The following is a 22527-nucleotide window of genomic DNA, read 5'->3' as shown; positions in this document are numbered from 1 at the left end:
CAGAGCAGTTACGGCTGGACATGAAGCTGGCTATCCCACAATCAATCCCCCCACGCCCCGATTTTAGACTGCTAAAGCTAAGGGCAAGGAAGTGGCAGGACTTCTGAAAGTCGCACGCCAGCGAGTGGCAGAGTGGAAAATCCTGGGTCCCGTAACTTCTCTATCCATCTGTTTTCTTCCCCATCACAGCTGGGAGAATATCTGAGTGGGGACACCGTGGCACGGTCCCTGCAGACGTACCTGGGCACACGACTGTCTAAACGGTAGTGTTTTAAAGGATGTAGGTGTAATATAGTCATATACTTGTGTATGTGTATATACCTGTTAGTTCACACATATGCACGCAGATATGTAAATAGGTATGTTTAAGTATTCATCTACATATGTTTATATCTAGTTACTGATGTGTGTGTATATATAATTATATGTAGTTACGTCTAACTGTAGGCATTTGTATGTTCATTCATATAAATACATGTGTTTGTATGCATGTGTGTTTGCATAAATGTATGAGATATTAAATATAAAAATATATAAGTATATTATACATTATACTATACATTATACATTATAACATACATTATACTATACATTATACATCTTTTTACATATATCTTCATATACACTTATGCAAGTACACATGTATACAAATACATGTATATATACGAATTTATATAAATTTATATATTTATATAAAATACACACCAAAGACTATAGTAGAGAGGAAAAAAATGATCTCCAAATCCTGCTATCAAAATGTTCCATCGATGTGATTTTTTTCTTTAAAATAAAACAAAACTATTCCATAATAACCGAGTAGAGAAATGAAAACATTTTTACATCGGTAAAAGTAAAAAGGAACCAGCATATCGAAAAAGCATAAAGCATCGTCCGTTTGCATTTTTATTCGTAAACACGACAGACACAGAAAACACGGTTTGTCAACGCGCTCGCGATACTTTCCCGTGTCCGTTTTGTCCCTGGTTGCGCGTCTGCTCCGCACGAGTCAGCTGTTCCATCGTGTCTCTTCGCGTGTTTGTTGCAATGACACACAGTACACTTCATCCATCCTTCATGCGTTCGCTGCCGGAAAAACCCGCCAACTGCAAGCTTTGCAAAATATCTGTGCTCTGGACCTGGGTTCTTCTGAAGGTCACTGCTTCGTCTCGGACAGCCCGCCTGCTGGATTTCTAAAAATCCCCAAAGCTGTGATAGTTCACTTTACTTGAAGCCTCCCTGATTTAAGTCTGCTTAACTCAAACACAATCTGAAAACCACAAGTCTTGTTTTAAGCTGTTTTACAGCTTGGAATGCATGGTATAATATATATTCGCAATGTAAATAAACATTAAATAATAGCCCCAAATCGGTTAAATTATAGGATAGCATTCGCTATCCTAAGAAAGGCAGGAGTAGTAAGCCTGCATGGAGAGGCTAGTGCCGGGTAAAGTCTGGACCCCGGCGGGCTCAGGGCCCAGGGCAAGCCTCGCTCCTGGAAAGGCTTCTCCTGCGACTTCTAGACACACCCTTTCCCAAAGCTAGATTACTGCAGGCTAATACAGAACTAAGTAAATGTGTTTGACATCTTTTGTGGACATGTTATTTTAAGAGAAACACGAGGAAACAAAATTTCGCTGGAACCAACCATCTCACGACCAATTGAAATGTACCCCCCAATCAGAATCGGGTGTACGATTCATGATTTCCACGGTTTCCCCAAGTTTTTATTTGCTTGCGTGATTTTCAGGCCATCCCGCAAATGCTTGTTTAATCTCAGAATCTAAACATCGATCTTAGATGGGGTCCAGGCTACTCTGCCCAAGAAATTCTGAGTTGTCCAAGGGGTTACCTGAGACACACATGGAGAGGTATAAAAGAAGCTTCTGGATAGTTGTCTTACAGTAAGCGGGGTTTGAAATCCACCCAACGGACTGGCGTTGCCTTCCCTTTTGTCGATAACCTCTAAGAGCATGGAAACCTCCTATTTCATTAAACCAGGAACAATTATTCCTTGTGACTGCATGACGGGAACCAAGCTCATCAGCGGTGGGTTTTTTATTGCTGGATAATTCACACAAGAAGCAATTTCTACTCATCCATCCATCAAGTCAGGCTCTTTTTGTTTTTAATTTAAAAATTTATGCAAATTAACGTGTAAACTAGGCAAGACTGCGACCAGCTTTGTCCTCCAGTCTATGAAGCTGGTGCCAGGGCTGCTCTGCCTTAAGCTCCGTGTGGCTTGCAAGTATCCTGCGTCACCTACAGGAAATTCTCCTTGTGCAGAAGGGTCTTAATTTTGCCTTGTGACCTGCAGCATATGACTGTAGGCTATAAAATCTAATTGCAAAATTTTAATGTCGTGCCAGAAGACATTAAAAAGTAATTTCCTTTAGATTTATAACTTAAGAATTACGAATGATGTTAATATGACTGAAAATATAAAAATGAGCAGTTTCTATTCAACAGGCACTTAGATTTTTCCAGGCATGGCCACGTGCTTGCTGTGTAAGCAGTGATGATCAGAAGTGTGACAGGTACAAATAAAACTATTTGCCCCTGGGTAACTACAGGGACTGCACAAGATAGTTTCAGGAATTTCTTAAACCATAGGGCGCTTGGTTTTAAAATGTTCTGACTCTTAATTCAGGAATTGCCAGACCTCAGCTTTAAGAAAATAAACCATTTCCTGAAGCTAATACCTCTTTTTCACAATTTACGCTCAGTTTCTTCTCTGTCTCTTTGCTAGTGGAAAATCGGACGTTCTCATCTAAGCCACGACCTCCGCACACCTCAGGATCCAGGGGGGAAAAGCCACAAGAACTCAAGAGACAAGTTGGGGGCTGCAAGGAAGTCTCCATGCTTAAAGGCATTCTAATAAGTCCCAGGGTGGTCTTTCTGCAAAAACACCGATTCTGTCTTTGCATCAGAAATAGAACGTTTTCCAAGACGGACTCAAATTTTTCTAGAAACTTTATTTTTAGTATTAGGGCGATGTGCATGAAAAATATTGGGACAGTGCAATTATTCATTTGCGTAGTCGACTAACTTTTTTTGAGTACCTGCTAAATCGAAGAACTTACTGTAGGTACTAGCTAGGATGTAAAGTTATAGAAGACTGAGCTCTGGCTTCGAGACGTTTATAATTTAGCTAAAAAGGTAAGGTATACACCTAAAAGAGCTAACCTGATGAAGAGAAATGATAGCTGGTCCCAAGGAAAGAGTGATGATCAATGCCATCCAACAAAAACATAATGGGACCTACATGTGTAATGTTGAATTTTCCAGTAGCTACTTTTAAAAAATGTTAAGAAGCAGATAGAATTAATTTTCAACAACAGAGTTCATTTAACACAATATATCCAAGATATCATTTAACAAGTTATCAGAATAAAGATTACTGAGATATCTTCATTTCGTGTGTGTGTTCTAAGCCCTTGAAATCCAGGTGCATTTTATACTACTGTGCATCTCAAGTGGGACAAGCCACATTCCAAATGCTCGATAGCAAACCACAGCTAGTGGCTACTCTAGTGGACAGCGCATATATAAAGCATTAACAGGACTTCCTTGGCAATATAGAGGTGATATTCTATTGAATCCATTATTAAAAAGCGAATTAATTCTGGGTCTTCTCAGAACCAACTGCCAGAACACTGCAACTGAACCAGAGACAGATTCCAGCAAAACCATCCTCATCCGCCCAGTCGTTAAAGAAAGCGACAAGGCCCTCGGAGTTCGGCTGACTTGAGTTTGAATAGCAGATGCAGAACTTTTATCTGTGGGACTGTGGGACCACTTCCAGTTGCCTCATTTTTTTAAAACTATAAAACAGAGAGAAAATAAGGAAACGATAGCTCGTGTCGAGAAGACTGTGTAAATTAACTCCCTCGAAGCCCTCGGCAGAGTAGCTAAAGCACAAGAAGGTCTCAGAAAATACCAGCTCCCGCCCACTCTGCTCTAGGCAGGAAGGGTGGTTTCCACTTGCCTTGCAATTTGACCATGAGGATGGCCCTACTCTATCTTTTGACAACGCCCTGAACACCCAGCAGAACGTCCGTCACCAACCTCAGCCTGTTCTAGGAACTACCTCTAATTTCATGCAATCGCAGCCTACCCGCCAAGGGAGTGGAAGCCTTGCCAAATCAGGAATGTCAAGGATAACTATTCAAAACTAACTGAAAAGGTAACATTTGTTGTCAGAAATCTATTGATCGAGTGAGAGATTGTTCAGTGACCAGTTCACTCGGCAGGTCTGGGGTGTTCAAATCCTGCAAATTCCAAAGAAGAGTTTGGTCCCTGACAACCTCCTGGGACGATCTCTTAGATCATCTCTAAGACCGCGGGATACCCTGCCTGAGAGGGGTACCTTTGTATACCTTGGGGTCTTGATTCAGGCCGGATCCTCTCTGCTGCTATGTGATTGATGGTGGAGTCCTTTGCCTATGAGTATCAGCTTGACTTAGAGACTAAGTAATGAAGGTCGGCCACATGGGCGTCCCATGCCTATTGACTGACCAAAGAAACAAAATAAAACTCTGGACACTGAGGCTCACGTGGGAGTCTCTGGTTGGCAATATTCCATACATTTTGCCACACATCATTGTGAAGAAAACTGAGTGTTATCTCGACGATTCCACTGGGAGAGAACACACAGAAGCTCATGCTTGGTCTTTCTCGGCCTTCGCGCCTTGTACCTTTGTTAATTTCAAGTTGTACCCTTTTTCTGTAAGAAACCATACCTATGGGTATAACAACTTTTTGAGATATGTGAGTCTTTCTAGTGAAGTCATTGAACCTGAGGGCGGTTTGGGGAACCCCTAACTCAGAGGTTATTGCTTTTGTGATGATCCTCAGTAAATGAAATAATAAAGCCCATATAAATATTCCTAGAAGCTATTCATATACAGACATGTTGGTTTGGATGAGTCAGAAATACAAAGAAATCATTCTCACTTTATCAGGGGATTATTTAACCTTTGAATCTGAGAAGAATTCCTGTTCCCTTGAAGAGCATCAGAACCTCCTGGGTGGCCAACCTTCAGCTAATCCCAAGGGGCAATGCTTTCCTAGGATCAAGCTCACCAAATTCTTCATACGAGTCGTAACAGACATATGGCTGGAAAACAGGTAACTGTCATTCGTAATACAAATAGTACATTTCTTTGTGCTCTTTCTTCGCATATTGCACAGCCCCCAGCCACCCTGTTTTTGTTTGTTTGTTTGTTTGTTTGTTTGTTTTTTCCAAACCAGCCCAAGAAATTTCTCTACTTCGGAATTTTTACCTTATAGTCTTCCACAGAAACCAACAAGATGCCAATAGATTAACAGAAGCAAGCAGACATTCTATCACATTATCCATTGTTCTACTGAATGATTAACACTGACATTCAAAGAAAAAAGGCAAAGTGCAATCTGCCTTGGATAAATCTTTTAGGGGGATTGTAAAGAAGGAGAGTCACCAGTCTTCCAGTTCTCTTGTGAAATTCGCACGCACAGGTAAAAGCACGTTCCTGTGACCTCCCAGACACACAGAGTCACCGAACGCCTTTGGAAGGCAATCTAATCTCGAGTGGCAAACTGTGCTCTGCTGGCGCCAGCTTCGTCTGCCTGCAAGTCAGCCCAGGCCACGGCACACGGCCTTTGCCTGGCGGCCAGCCCCTCTCAGTCTCAACTGCTCTTCACTTCTCTTCCATTGTCCTCCAACACAGACCCCCTAGTCACGCCACAACCAGCTCCTTACCTCCCTCGTTGCTAACACGATTCCACACTTCCTGAGTGATCGCTCCAGCTTCCCTCTGCTCTCAAACAAACACAGCAGGCAGGGAGCCACTCAAGAGTGGTGCACATGATTGTTAATATCTGCGTTCAAATATGTAGTGTAACGGGCCTCGAATACATACGTGATGAATATAATATTGAAAGCTACAAGGCATAAGGCAGTCCCAGAATCTATCTGTAACCTTCCTTAATGGCCATCACTAGCCATTTTCTATGCCTCTGGTCCACTAGAGATGCTGCCTGCAGAATATATCATGATTGGTGATTATGTTTAAGTAACACTTATTAATTATATTCTACCATTCTTCTAAGTGTTTTATATATGAACCAATTTGTATACAAATAACCTTGTGAATTTATTAAAAGAAGCTATCTTTAATATTTATAGAGAATAATTTTAAGTGTCTAGGTTCTAGAACAAGGATCAGCAAATCATGATCCATGGGCCAAATCCAGCTCATCACTTGCTTTTTTATAAATAAATTCATTACCCATTTGTTTACATATATTCTGTGGCTGCATTAATGCTACGTTAGCATAGTTGAATACAGATTGCCTGACTTCCAGGGCCTAAAATATTTACTACGGCCCTTTACAGAAAAAAAAAAAAAAAAAAGTGTGCCAATCTCTACTCTAGAATATCATAGAGTAAGAGCTCAGTAAATATGTATTACAGATAATTAAATATACGAAGTATAATCTTTTAGTAACAGAGACATAAAATAACACACAATCTTTAAGTAAGGAAGAACCTCTGGATGTGTCCATGGAAATGCCTCAGTTTATCAAGGAGAATTCTGGAGTCCGGAAAAGCAAAGGGACTTAGAGTCACCCAGCCAGACATCGGCACAGCCTGGTCTAGACAGAGCCCCTGCTCCCTTGCCATACATGATTCACTATATGTCACATGGCATCAATAAGTAATAGCATTTCCAGAATATTTTACTCCATTAGGTTTATACGGCCAAGTATCTTTCAACTAAAACGGAAAAGGCATACAGGAAAAACATTACCCGACTCACGGGCAAAAGTTGAGTGTTCTGTGCTCGGTCACACAAAATTATCTTGAAACCCCAGCTAATTACTACACTTCCATTTCCCCTGAGAGAAAAAGCAAACCTTCTGGAATTTCTAGCACGGCCTATTAGCTGATGTTATCTACAGTCTCATGAAATGTACACGCCTCTCTCGCAGGCTTACTTAGGTACCAGTGGCCTCAAGACAAACACTCAAGATGTTAGACTAAAAAATAAAAGCATATGTCTTAAATGCCAAACGAAGCTGACATTTATGGCTTGAGGGTTTTGCTTTTCAGCAGAGGTGGATTTCTGCCTTCGCCCGGCACCCCACACCTTCAAATCACCGACCCCGACAAAGACAGGCTCGCAGTGGGGTGTGGTCACAGGAGATACGGAAAATAAATGCCATCTTTCCTTTCGTTTTGCACAGTTTGGTTTACTGCGGTGAAGATGTGGTTGTTTTTGTTTCTGGGGACTAAGCTGGCCTGGACCATGACCTGGTGACCACACAGCTGCTCTCCAGGCTCCCAGCACACAGAAAGCCACAGACTGGACAAACTGGGAGCTGTTGTTATGAACTCCTTGCAGAGAATTGTGAATTTGGTGTCACAGTTACATTTCTAATCTCGTTTGCAATTTTTCTTAACGAGTTCATACGCGCATTTCCTGATGTATCCCAAACAACCTCGGAGGCCCTTCCTGCTCTGTGCCCAATTTTCATGGCATTTATCATGGTCAAGTCTAATCACTTGCTCGATGCCAGTAATGTTTTCTCACTGGACCACCCACCGCCAGGCCTTTGTTCAGAGAACACACCTTTCGACTCTGGGCCTGGCCCGTTCTTGGAACTGGAGCTACTGCAGGAAAATAAACAGACAAGGATCTTCTTCTCATTAGTGAGAAGGACAGAATCGATAAAACAAGCGATAAGGGCCATGATGTAAATGAGATAGGACGGCTTTTTAGAGTGTGGCATGGAGCGACCTGATACAGAGTTCCCAGGGATGGTCACTCTGCTGAGGTGCCATTAAGCTGAGACCTGGTGATGAGAAGAAGCCACACTGGGAGAGGGCATTCCAGGAGAGGCAGCCGTCTGGGGAGAGGCCCTGAGTGAGGGTGAACTGGGGGTAACGGAGCAACAGAAACAGGGCAGGCGTGTGAGAGACGAGGCCAGGTGAGCCGGGAGGCAGGCGGGGCCAGGTCACGGTGAGTCTCGCTGGTCAAGGTGAAACACTTAGATTTCACTCTTTGGCAGTAACTGGAAAACCCATGCTGTAAAGGGCCGGATAGTATTTTAGGCTTGGCAGGCCATATGGTCTCTGTCACAGCCACTCTGCCGTTGTCACCATAGACAAACGTAGAGCAGCGGGTGTGCTGCGTTCCAGTAAGAGGACCTCACGGTCACTGGGGACAGGCCCCATTTGGCTGCTGGCTGGAGTCTTTGCCAACCCCTGTTCCGTGGCACGACTCCTTGCCAGCGTAAGGGGGAGCACGAGCCCCTTTGCCTTTTTAAAGCTCCCGCGGCCACTGTGTGTGGAATGGACCACAGGCGACACGGAACGCGGGATGTGGGGTACACTCAGCAGTCCAGCGAGCAGCGGGGAAGGGCAGACTTGGGAAGTGTTTTGACCCGACGGGAGAAATAAGGACGTGAAATGAAGGCGGATACCAACGTTTTCCACTGGAGCCACTCGACCTCTGAGGCCGTCCATTTCTGAGACAGGAGAGATTGAAGGAGAAATAGGTGTGCGGGGTTGAAGAACAAGCCAACAGATCTTTCGTGGACGCCTAAGTGGAGACCCCCGCAGGGAACCCCAATGGAGCGCTGGGCAGGTGCAGAGGGCAGCGCTGGAGGTGGAAACGCGATCTCCATCAACGCACTGATGCTGCTGAGCGCAGTTCTTGTAGAGCTATTAAAGGAAGCAGGTCAGAACGGGAAGAAAACGGGGCTCCACACCGGAAGTCGGGAAGAGTACTTGGGGAACGTCGAGCATGCAGAAAAGAACGGACCGGCTCCACCTTCTTTCTGAGCAGCGTCTCGTCATTCCTCCTTAATCAACCTCAGCTCGTACAGTGCACTGTAGAATTTCAGAGCTAAGAGCCGTGACGGTATTGATCTCAGAATAAATTTGACTATTTAACCCCAATCCTGAGCCGTTTGTCTGCATATGTTTTTTAAGTGGCTCCCAATGGGATACTGTTTCTCGTGCCGCAAATATAAACTCAAAGCTCCACCTTCACCCCGATTCTTCCCCCAGAAATGACAGCTTAGAGTCCCAGTGAAGTCCCTGCCTCACTGAAGATGCATTTCCTCTCCGTGGGGTCCCTCCCAAAACAGAGGCTCTGTTGGTGGGAATTAGATGAGTAGCCGACATGCTCTGTGAGCCAGTTATTAGGTATTTGCTCTGATTCGCTTCTGCCTTCCCGTCAACCCGCTTTATGAGCATGAGCAGGAAAAGAGGCTAGCGTCTGTGCCGTGCGAACTGAAGAAAGTTTAGCTCTGCTTGTCCTGCCTCAGGGTACAGAATGTAACAGATGTTACAGTAACTACAGTTTTTTTTATGCGTTAACAACAATGAAAGAGGTGGGGTGAGCCGACGTGTAGACTCTTTGGATTCCAAAATCAGACAAAAGGGAAAAAAAGACTTTGCACACAGTTATCTGAAAGTGCCAGTGGAAAAGAACCCCCACGGAGTTCAAAGGGACAGGAACCAGTTCGATGGCCTCAGGAACCCACTCGGTGTGCGAGCAGGCTCTGCAGGCGATGGCATCAAGCACATCATGCCTTTGTATCGTTCTCTTTGTTTGCAACAGGTGTTGAAAAAAATTCACCGAGTGACACAGATCCTGAAGTGGACCAGAACGGCGAATTAACACTGTCCCGAAAAGCCACTTCCTATTAAGAACAGGATGACAAGTCACTGGGTAGCTATAGAATTGCCTTCCTGCGGGGGCCTCTGGGGTGGGCTTGCTTTGTCCCCTCCATAGAGGCTCCCGTGCACCCTATGACATGACCGCCCAGAGCCCTCCGGACCATGCCAGTGAACCCAACAAGAAAAAGCCCAGAACGAGGGGGAGGCGGGAGCTGGCAAGACGCAGAGAGTCGTTTCTTATGAAAACTCATTCTTCTTCCTGAGTCCATTCGCACAGGGCTTCGGCCGATCGCAACCTGGAGGTCACATGTGTGGCCCAAGCGTCATCTCATGAATTATAACTGTCTTGGAGCCATCAAAAATCTCATTTTGTTTTGCCGTTTACTCTCCATTTAACTAACTTTTCATAATTCTAATTCTATTTTTGATATATTAGACCTATTCAACTTAACACCATACAGAGTTTTCAGTGCTCTTCATGAAAAGACGAACGCTGGGCTGTGTCCAGTACGGGCTGTGTCCACTACGGGCTGTGTCCACTATGGGCTGTGTCCACTACGGGCTGTGTCCACTACAGGCTGTGTGGTCCCTGCTCAGGGACCACTGCAGCGCGTTCTATTTTCATAAGCAGAGAGAGAAAAGTCAAGTTGATTACACATGGTCAGTATAATAACGCTGCCCTCCTGGAAGGCCTATAATTAGCAAGGGCTGTTTGCACAAACAGGACCCACCAAGCCGATGACGCCAGCTCGGGCGAGCTCCGTTTTTCCCACTAGTTATAAACATTTCTATTTTTGTTCTTCCCCAAACATAAACACTTCTGCACTACAGATGCCCAGGGACAGGAGAGCCGGACGATATCTTTATAAACTCTGAGGAAAAATAGAAGCTTCTTTTCAAATGCCGAGTTTGTTCATAGGATTAGGGTGACAGCGGGGAGGAGGAACTGTTACCCATGAAGCAGCCCTTTAGCTGGCGACGTCAAGATGAGACACTCACGCCAGCATCCCTCCTGACCGTGCAAGGAGCGGGGCTCAGGGGAGACGGCAGAGGGCCCACCCCACGCCCGGTGCAAAGGAGAGGCGCCAGGGGGTCTTTCGTGTCTTAAAAGATAAAAGGCAATTACTGATCGCCACACCGTGCACTATTAATGTTGATGAATACTTACTGATTAATTTTTAATCTCACTTTTTAAACCGTTTAACATTATTGGGCAGGAATTATAAGAATGCCTTTCCCGGGGCTGAAATTCAACTAAAACAGAAGGAAGCGTCGGGTTTCAGTTCATCGGGCTGAAGGCAGCAGATCATCTTTGCACAACTGCAGTGACGCCCGCCTCCATCCATACATGCAACCCTGTTGCTTCCTCTTCTTTAACCTCTGTCCCCAGGGCTGTGACCTTGGTTTGGGCCACCATTGTCTGTCATCTGCACAGCTGGTCACCTAGCTATGCCGATAGTCTCTCCCTTGGTGCCTTAGTCCCCTGCCTGTGACTCCGTACCAACTTCCTCAGATGAAACTTCAGCAAAAGCGCAGAGGACGGGGTCCTTCCCACCCTGACCCCACTCTGTCTGCGTCCAGCACGCACTTTGGGTTTCAGCTATACCAAGGACTTCTGGTCCTGGGACTGTCCAGCACCCCTCTCATCTCCCTTTCCTCGCCCGATGTCTGTCCCCTGTCCTGCAGGTGCCGGCGGTGCGGACGGCTCCTTAGACAGGACGGAGGGCCCCGCCCACGTGCACGCATCGCACAAGCTTTGCTCGTTCAGGCCCCGTGACCCACCTATTCACACACCTGTTCACACACTTGTCTTCGCACATTTTATCCTCTCTGACGCAAAAGCCGACGCAAAGGATGCACTCGCTCACTCGATAATAAAAAGATCCTTAGTGAGCGAGTGAATGCTGGTTCAGTGAATCACCGATTGAAGACGTGCCGATCAAAGGTAAACGAGCGAACTCTGCTCAAAGGGCCGGCCCACTCTATGATGAAAGCAATGAAACGAACCCGAGACCAAGCTGTGGCGGTTAGACTAGAGTTCTCTGGCCTAGGTTTGGGGTGCTCTGTTACTCTGTAGTATCATAAATACATCTGGGAACTAGAAAAGAAGTCTCTGATTTGGGGTACTGAGGTATACGATGAGCTATTTTTATCTCAAAACGTTTTGATTCAAGGAGCAACACACTGGCTCAGAGCATCTTATGACTATGGCAGCCAGCGGGGCTAAGGGAAGCTTGTCATGTTACTCTGATGACAGGGACACAGATATGTGGGACAGGGTGCGAGGGCGTCCCCTCCCAACCAGGCCCCCGGCTCGTCGGCACAGCAACCAACACACACACACACACACACACACACACGCAGATCTAGACATGCACAAAAGGCAGGAAGAGCACACCAAAGGCTTTGTAGACTTTGTAGACTTGTATAAAAACTAAAAGACACGATGTCTGTAAGGGACTCAATCAATATCCGTCGTCGAGTTGTGGCTTTGCCTGCGGGGCACGGCTGGGGTTGGAGACGGCCACCGTCTGCTTCGTTCCTAACGCAGTGCAATGAGCGGTGCTGCTTTCATCCAGCAGACTCACTTTGCAGCACACAGGCCAGAGAAGCGAATTGCCAACGTGTTCGACGGACATCAAATTGGTGACAAGTTTGACATCCACGGAATCTAAAATGCGTCTTTTCTCAAATGGAATACACGACATAACTCTTATACCTATAATTATTATTCAACTACCCTCACTCTTGCCCCTTCTTTAAAATTTTTAAATTTTCATTGATCCAACGTATTCTGTCTTTATGTTCGTCACCACATCACGTCAGTTTGTTCGGCAGTGACATATCCACGTTAGCATAGCTATTTCCTTGAAGATGAGGGAAAAAGAAATAAAAAACATAGAAAAAGTCACCCTCTGAGGGCAAAAAGTCCACCGAGTTACGTCAGGACCAACAGGGCGAGAGAGGCGGGAACAACCTGGAATCCAAGACCGCAATGATCTGAAAATTATTCCCCAGACATCACTTTACACTTGATTCTCTGAAGGTCAACATAACAGATTTGAGGATTGTTATCTTCATTTTATAGAAGGTTAATGAGAGATTGTTTTTATTTAGTTTTTAAATTCAAGATAAACAACTGTGACATCATCTGTCAGCAATGGCCTGAGCCCTTTGGGCAGTTCAATGAACTTTTCATCATATGAACCACCATTCATCCCTGTAATGGTCACCATCGCTCGTCTGCACTGTTTAGACAGTATTCTGAGTTAGCATCCAGTACAGGCTCACGCACTTAGCGATGATGCATAGAGAGCTTTCCACAGGGATGGAATTTCGATTCTGTTAGCAAACTGATAGAGTACAGCAAGTAAGATCTTAAGAGATTTGACAGATTGAATATATTCCAAAAGACAGAACATTTTAATAGTCCAAAGATCAAAATACATATATTAAGAATATAAAGGCAACTGTAAAGAGAGGTGAGATTCAGAGCTAGAGACCCAGGAAAGATAAACTATCTCAATAATATTCTCCAAAACAAATAAATTTTTATTACACCCCATACCTTACTTTTTATAACAAGACAATAGCTACCAAAAGTAATGAAGCTTTAGTATACATTCTCGAAGAGTTTTATTTCAGATGATGGCGAAAATAATAAAATTGCGGTGAAGACAATAACACCAGTATTGGTATGTATTGATTTCATCCCATATTCTAAGAACTACACCAAGGAATAAAGTTTTTCTTTTTTTATATACGTTCCTGAATCTTTGAAAAAGCCTTGAAGGCAGATATTATTATTCACATTATTCATGTAAGAAAACTAGAATTCTCTAAGAGCTAAAGGGCAAAGAAGAATACGAACCATGAATGATAAATACTTTTTATTTTATAATTTTCTCTATCGGTCTTTGATTTATCTTTTTAATGTTTGATTTTATATTTTCTTCATCTTATCGGAGAGAAAGCTCCAAGAAAGTGGAGAATTAACTATAAAATCATTCTCTCCATCCATATCTATGAAGTCCTTGCTTGGGGTACAACAATAGATAAAACAGAAATCTCACCCTCTAAAAACCCAGATCTATACAGAATCATGTGTTTTCTTCATTGAAAATAGAAGAGTATATGGCTCTTTTTAGAGATAAAGGCAGAAAGTGATCAAAATTAGACCACTGTAACTCTAATTTTTCTGTGATATAAGACTAAGTCACATATACTTTACATGAGTTCTAGCTAAGTATTAAAATGAATTTCTAAGTCTGAATTCAAATATGGATTAATTTATTCCTAAGTACAATATTCCCACAGCTTTCCTCAGATTTTTTTGCCAATCATACTAATCTTCACGACATCTATTTTCGGTCACATCTATGCCGTGGCCTCCTGCTCTGCCCATCCCGAGTCTACTTCTGTATCTCTTGCACGATTTAAAATCTTCTGGGAGTCGAGCTCCTCCATGAGCTGGGGGTATAAGCCCCACAGTGACAGCGTCTGTGGACTTGCTTAGGGCCACCAATCGTCTCCTCGGCGTCCGCCTGAACACTGAGCTCATCTCCAGTAAGAGTGGTCTCCACAAGGGCCACGGCCCAGGAACCGCGCAGGCAATGCTAGGGGGAAGAAAGGTAGGGGCCCCCAGAGTCACGTGTCAGTTGTCAACTTCTTGGCTTGGGGCTCCGCCCTCGCAAGGGCATTACATGTTCGGGTCTCCCAGGGGAGCCCACAGAGCAGGTTTGGTATTCCAACTTCTCCTTCATGAGTCGGTTTCCACCCATCGCCAGCTTCCCTCCCTCTACCTATGGGGGTGCTATGTGGTTCTTTCGGACTTCCGCTTCTCAGGCAGGACAGCTCACTGTGGCTTGCAGTTTGAAACAGGAAGCTGAGTCTCTGCTCTCCCTGCTCATCAGCAACTCCCCCCACACACGCTTTTCCCATCTCTAAGCATGTTTTAAAAGCCTAGACCCTAAGGCCTTTCAGCTTGGATTCCTACTGAGGATTCCAGATTTGACTCCTTTTAATATGTATCCCCTGGGGCTTTCCCTTTCCTGCTTTGGGGACACTTTTAATGCCATTATATGAGGGTAAGGGATTTCCCCATGGACTCGGTCTGCTGTTTTGCTGAAAATCTTTTATAAAAACTATTCATGTTCTCACATCAGTCCCCTCGTAACTGGGACTACTACCTCAAATGAACAAAGAGAATGAACTGAGTGCTCGCCCAACATTTTCATGTTGATAAATATTAACATTTTAAATCTTCAGGGTAAAGGCATATAATTTGAAACCCCTACTTTCTATTTTACATCTGCCTTTTCAAAATAGAATTTAACCTACTAAAGTAAATCTCATTTAACTGCTAATTATATCCCAAAAAAAGAGAACATAAAAACCCAAGCGAACACGAAGTTAATCTACTCGCCCGAGGGTGCTGGGACCAGCCACACACATCATAATCTCTTTATTAGGCCCCTATGCCAGATAAACGCCACATGTGAGCCGATTTCAGTGGTTAGTTACTGAGGTTAAAGCAGGAACGCATTAGTCTCCAACTCAAGTCTTAATTTTTATGTGCAAAACCATCTGAAAATGCTTAGAGGAGAAAAGCTGACTGCACCAGAAACCACTGGGCACCTCACCTGGCCCCGAGGGAGTCCTCAGCAGGATTTCTTAGTGCCTGCCCGATCGTCTGGGCATGCTGTTAGTAACTGTGTCTCATATTTTCGTTTTTAATTTTTACTTCTTTTAATATGAAAAATTAAAAAATCCACCAACTAAAGACCACAGGATTCTGCCGTCCATTTCGTTAGAGCAGAATCGTTCACGAGAGCTCAAAATCGCGCTCGGTTCTTTGGACAGTACTTCGTGTGGTTGTGCAGCCAGAGGGAGTTTGGTCACAGACTCTAAAAGGCACAAGTCCCTCTAATCGACAATGAACAAATACAGCACACAGGAAATTACAGCAAAGCACCGATCTAATCTTTTCTGTTTTGCTCTGTCTGAAGATGACTGGGGTACCACGCAGGCACCCTGGTCCGTTCATGCTCCACAGATCATAAACACAGAGCAGCGAGGCAGATGTGGTCATGGGCCGGATTTGCCCTGAAAAACAGTGACGGCCACTCCCCCACCGACTGCAGTAGAAGAAAGAGGTCACAATTACGTGGGAGGGCAGGAGCAGGTCAAAAAGCAAACTGCTGGAATGAGAGACGTTCTAGAAGGTCACGTGGTCGAACTGGCTGCACCCGAGCTCCAGCACCAGCGGATGTGTTTGCTGGGCTCGAAGTCACAGGAAGAGTTGTTGGTGCATAATAGAATTACACATCCTTTGGGAGGTATCTTTCTCTCACTCGGAGTGTGAAATTCTTGGCAATATCAACTGAAGCTTCAGATAGGTATGAAGGCCGAGGAATCCCAGAGCGTTTGCGAATTACAAAATGAACCGCAGATGGAATATCAGCCAACTATACTCCTCCCGCCCCCTGACCCCCCACCGCCCAGCAACACTTAATGGTTCTGGCCGAGAGACACAGACCTGCAAAGGGTCAGCTGCTCAGCTGCAGCGAAGACTGTTTTTAATTCATGCGGTGAGATGACTGAACTAAAAAATAAAATAAATTAAAATGGCATCTCAAGTGGCCAGAATAAAACAGGGTCTACGGGAGTAAGGAGGGTGTGAGGCTGGATGTAGCTGAGAGAAACAGCGTTTTACTGGTTGTTTCGAGAAAAGAGTTGCTGAAAAGAAAAACAAAAGCTGGATGTTCAGATTTGGCTCAGGAGGACGGGGAGTCTTAAATAAGAACGGTAATGATAAACACATTGAAGGTTCACTAGAACCTTCTCGATTTTACTTCCACTGCTGTGTACATTAACTTTTCTCCTAGCAGGCATCTTTAACAACCAACTATGTGAATTTATTATTTCCATATGTTCTTCCCTTTTTCCCCCTAAATTTCAAACATTGCCCTCAAGAGCTTTCAAAAGCTGAATTAAATCAGAGAAGACACTGAACAATTTCGTGCAGACATCTTTGCGATGGAAGAATTTATATCTTATAAATGGTGTGAATAATACATTTGGCCCTTAATACAAACTTATTTTACAACCTTGTTTGAAATTCCTACTACATATTTATATTAGTCAAGCTTCACAGGTCTAGACAAAAATTTTTCCTATGACATTTTCACCAGAGGAGAGTTACTTCTACTTAAAAAAAAAAAAAAAAAAATCCTGATAGAATTTTAAAGCTTTCCCTTGTAGAGATGGCTTGCCTTTATCATGCCCCTTGAGGAGGCGGGGGGAAGCTTAAGAGGTTTCAAATAAACAGCTTATCAACATTAACTAGTAGTTAATCGGACCAAATAGAATGAGATTAAAATTGTAGGAAGGCTGAATTCTTTTGTGCCAGCTTCATACTGCATGATTATCAGTTCTTTGAGAGTCTTTCTCAAAGACAGTCAGATCGCATTGTCCATTTCAAGAGGAAAGGCACCAATAGATCATTGTCTTCTCAACCATTTCATGAGTCATGTTTTAAATTTAAAATCATTCAAGAATATTTCTTTTAAAATAAAAAATATGAAAATGGGAAATTCTTGCTGTTCTTCACGGTACCTCAGATTTGGTTGGGTACAATTTGCTAGGGTAAGTTTCCTGTTTCTTGTCAAGAGAGTGTCTAGTCAGTTTTTCCATCAAAGAGAGTATTTTGAATATTGGCTGTTCAGAAAGAAACACAAGATAGCACTGTTTATTAACCAAAGTTTTAGAAAACTGAGAGACAGACATACTCCACGGAGCAGATATAAGGACACACACTTATGAATATTCATGGGCAATATACACCAGAACCGATTACACAGCTATGGAGACAAGGTTGGCTGCCCGTCCTTCCTTGCTAATAGAACGAATTTTGTTAAACATCAGGACTGGGACAAGAGTGAGGCCGGTGAGGTCCTCACCTATAGCGCCAAATTTAAGAGGGTGCCAAAAAACTCACGTATCAAAATAATACTATAATGCAATATCTTTAAAGTTCTAAATTAATGCAAAAAGAAAAAAAAAACAAACAAAAAAAACCATGGTGAACAAACTATCCACATTTTTAATAAAGACATTAGAACTCCAACAGGGGTTGGCAGGAGATTGTACTGATCCGGTCTTTATTTAAAATCCAGGTAGTCTGTTCATCATGAATTTTGTTTTGTCATCAATATTGATTCTTTTTAAAGATTGCATTAATAGATTATTTATCTTGCTCGCTAAATTTTTGGAGCTCTTCACCTCCCTCTATTCCCTGGCCTACAAGACTCAGGGGTTAAATGATGACTTTCTCATTCCCATCTGCCAGATGCTTCCTTTCCCCCTCTACCTAGAGGCAGTCATGTGACATAGCTCAAGCCACTTGGATGTAAACAATTCTGCACATGAGAGATTTTGCCTTTGTTGTTGATTTCTGATATGAAACAGATGAGTAAAGAAGTCGATTACCCTCCATCCGCCCACTACTGCCTGTCTTCAAATGCGGCCAGCAGCCATCCAAACGTGAAATAAAAACAAAAAGCAAAGGCCAACTCCATGAAGAGGACCAGGTCTTGCTGACACTTCTGAACCAACCCTGGAGAGACTAACTCTTTATTTCTCATTAGGGAACAGTAAATATCCACATGATGTAAACCACTATTAGGTCGGTTATCTGTTACTTGCAGTCGGGATAGTTTTCATTGATTTTGTCAGTTTATTAGCCAGTGAGTTTTCAGAGTAAGAGTTTCTAAACTTCACTGCACTGATGATTTTAAAATATATATTGATATTTCACATCTGAATCGTTTCCTTCTGGATAGCAAGAAAGAGTGTAAGGTCTAAAGTGGAACATGATTCTAAACTCTCTAGATGTTAACTGCAGAAATGTATGAAAATGAAAGGTCAAACCAGTTTTCATAGAAACTATACTAATTTTTCCTACTCCATGAACATTTGTGACAAAAATGTTGTGGATGTTAACAATGTCCACAGAATCTCGATTTCTAATGCTCTCTTATAGCAAGAATCGCATTGTGCTATTGTTTGAGGTGTAAGAGAGGAGAAAGTTTTCTTGAGGAGATAATGTCCCAAATGTCCCTTGAGCTACCTTATTATCCTATTTTAAAGAGAATAGGCTCATCGCTGTGGTAAAACCTTCCTTATAATAATGTGGCATTGTGTTTTGACAACTCAGGCTACTTCTTAAAGCGAGCTGATACTGGATCCTATGTTCTTGACAAGTCCATGCTTCTCCATTACAGTCGGAACCTAATAATTTTCAAAACTGGCTTCACTGAGGTGTAATTTAGACACAATAACATTTACCAACTTAAATTCGATGACTTTTAATAAATGTATAAACCGTGTCATCACCATCTCAATCATGGTATAAAATCCCTGTATCAACTTACTATTTTTATTTTATTTTTTTAGGGGAGGCAACCCTTGGTTGACCTCACAGATTGCAAGGACCTTGTCCGCTTACAATCCCTTATTTTTTATTTTTTACACCTATAGCACCTGGTCTTCCTAGGTGGTCTCCCATCCAAGTATTAACCAGGCCCGACCCTGCTTAGCTTCTGAGATCAGATGGGATCGGGCTTGTTCAGGGTGGCTGGCCATAGACCCAATTTACATGTTTTCTCACAAACCTCTGCAGTGAATTCTTTCTCTTGCCTGTATTCAGGCAACCATTGATAGGTATCCTGTTGCTTTAGCTTTGTCTTCTATAGTTTCACAGAATGGAATAATACATCTGTAGTCTTCTGCATCTGGAATCTTTCGCCTAGCATAATACTTCGGAGATTCATCCATTTTTTACCTTATGTCATAAGTAGATCGTTTCTTTTTATTGTTCATTGTATTCTATTTTACATAATTAATATGTTCACTCCTACTGATGGACTTCTGTGTTTCCCATTTTGGGTTAAAAAGAGTGAAACTGCTGTGAACCTTTGGGTACAAGTCTTCCTGTAGACATTATTTGACTTTTCATTACCCTCAGGCAAACACCTGTGAGCAGATTTGCTGGGATTTAGGGTAAGTATATATTTAACTTTTGAAGAAACTATGTTTTCCAAAGAGGTTACACCATCTCGAATTATCAATGGCAAAGCATAAGAGGTCCAGTTCCTCCACATCCTTGTAAATGCTTAGTATTAGCAGTTTTTCGTTCGTTTGTTTTTGGTCACTCTGCTGGATATGTAGAAGTATCTTACCGTGGTTGTCATTAGCACGTTGCAAAATGTCTAAATCTCTAGTCTATTTTTTTAAATTTGGATTATTCATTTTCTTATTAAGATGTAACATTTATTTATATATGCCGAACACAAGATCTTTAGCAGACATATGTTTTGTAGATATTTGCACATAGCATCTGGCTTGCATTTCCATTTATTCAGTGGTGTCTTTGAAGAGCGAATGTTTTTAATTTTGATGTGGTCTAATTTATCAAATTTTCTTCTATGTGATTTTTGGTATCCTAAGAAATGTTTGCCTAATCCAGGGTCTCAGAATTTTTTTCCACAGATTTTCTTCTATAAGTTGTATAATTTTAGCTCATAACTTTAGGTCTATGATCCATTTCGGTTAATTTTTACATAGAAATGTCTGATTTTTCTAGTGCCATTTGTTGAAAGGATTATCATCTCCTCATTGAATTATCATGACCACTTTGTTTAAACTTAATTAAAAATATATGTGCGTGTCCAGTTCGTGTTTACTCTTGTGGAAAACACCACACTATCTTGAATTCAGGTACTATAAGTATTCCAAGATTGCTCTTCTTTCTTAAAATATCTTCAGCTTTACTAAATATTTCAATTTCCATGTAAGTTTTAAAACTGTTCTTCAATTATATAATAAAAGTACAGTAAGATTTCGATTGGATTTGCATGAATCTATAGATTGTAATGTATATGGTATAGCTACAATACATAAAGTATGGATTGCTATCAACACGGAATCATCTGATTTATGAATATTTATCTCCATTTGTTTAGGTCTTTTTAATTTTCTCAGTAATGTTTCATAGTTTTCAGTGTTTCAGCTCCCACACATTTTGTTAAATATATCCTGATTTCATATTTATAATGCTACTATAAATTATATAACTTAATCTTAATGTCTAATTATTAGTTGATAGTATATGGCAATGCAATTGAATTTTTTATATTCACTATATATCTTGAAATCACGAGAAGTTCACTTGTTAGTTCTAATAGTTCCTTTTAAAAATTTAATTAGGATGTTCCACATAGATCATCTCGTTTGCAAAGAAGATAGCTTTAATTCTTCCTTTCCAATTTGTATGTCACCTATTTGTTTATTACATTACTTTTATTATATTACTCATTTTTTTGTTATTACTTTTATTATATTGTTTTTTTGTTGTTGTTATTACCTTTCATAGTGGCTAATACAATGATAACTAAAAGCACTAAAAGCGATAAGAGTAAATATCCTTGTGTGGAAAGCATTCAGCCTTTAACCATTAAGTATCTTGTTAGATTAAGATTTTTTAAGGTGCCTTTTGTCATGTTGTGGCAATATATTTTACTACTAGTTTTTATCATGAATGCGTGTTGAATTTTATTGAATCACTTTTGTTTATTTATTGAGATAAATTTTTTTTTAAGTTTTCATTAATACTTTGATTTACACTGATTGATTTTCAAATGCCAAACCTTTGAAATCCTATGCAATATTATATTTTGGGGATAAAAACCAATTGGACACAATTGGACACAATTGGTTTTTACAAATTGCTACATTTAACTGATAAAGTTTTATTAACAACTTTTGTGTTTACATTCGTGAGAATTTCCGATCTGTAGTTTTATATTCTGAAATGTCTTGTCTGGCTTCGATAAAAGAGCAATTATGATTTCTTAAATAAGCCGAGAAGTGTCCCATCCTCTTCTACACTGGCAGAGTAGAATTAGTATTTTTCCCCTTAAATATTTGTTAAAATTCACTATTGAAAAACTCTGAATATGAAGTATTTTCGTTGAAAGATTTTAGACTACAAATTTAAGTCTTTTAATAGATATTGAATTAGTCAGGTTATCTTTTGTTAAGCGAATTTGGATAGATTGTATCTTCAAAGATTTTGTCCGTTTCACCTAAGTTGTCAAATTTTTTGGCACAAAGTTGTTTGTTGTTTTCTATTACTATATTTTTACTTCTGTAGGTTCTATAGTGACGTCTCCCCATTCAGTCCTAATATTGATAAATGTACTCCCTTGTTCCTAATCAATGTGGTTAGAAGTTTATTGATTTCATTGCCTTTGTTAAAGAACTAAGTTTTAGTTTCCTCAATCTTCATTACAGTTTTTTTTCCCCATTTAACTGATTTATCCTGTTATCTGCACTTTTTTTCTTCCTTCTGTTTACCATAGGTTTCATTTGCTTTTTTTTCCACCTTCCCTAAGGAATATGGAAAATCATTAGTAACAGATCTTTCTCCATCTCTAACATAAGCAAAGAATGCTATACTTTTCCCTTTAAGCTCTGCTTCGGTACATACTACAAATTAGGATTAAGTTGTACTTTTATTGTCATTCAGATGGAAATATTTTAGAATTTCCCTTTTAATTTGTTCTTTGACCTATGAGTCATTTAGAATTATACTGTTTAAAGTTCAACATAATTTTCCACATATCACTCTGCTACTTATTTTCAGTTTGACTCTGATATGTTCATAGATCATCCAGGAATGAATTCAATACTTTCAAATGTACTGAGACTTGATTTATGCTGATTTGTGTTTGGATTCCATATCACTGTGTTATATACATCTTGGAAACTACTTCCATTGAGTTGAGTCAATAAGA

General features: G+C 41.5%; 1 protein-coding gene and 1 pseudogene across 3 annotated transcripts in view; both read right to left on the bottom strand.

Moving 5' to 3' along the window:
• Window positions 1-22527, bottom strand: part of SEMA5A (semaphorin 5A) — a 417033-nt gene that overhangs the window by 245837 nt on the left and 148669 nt on the right. The gene's annotated exons all lie outside the window — the stretch shown is intronic.
• On the bottom strand, window positions 19202-19319 carry LOC120586365 (uncharacterized; annotated as a pseudogene).

The sequence above is a fragment of the Pteropus medius genome, unplaced genomic scaffold (genome assembly GCF_902729225.1).
Source record: "Pteropus medius unplaced genomic scaffold, Ma_sr-lr_union100, whole genome shotgun sequence".
NCBI lineage: Eukaryota > Metazoa > Chordata > Mammalia > Chiroptera > Pteropodidae > Pteropus > Pteropus medius.
Note: the sequence above shows the minus strand (reverse complement) of the source record. Positions and strands in the feature narration are given on the sequence as shown.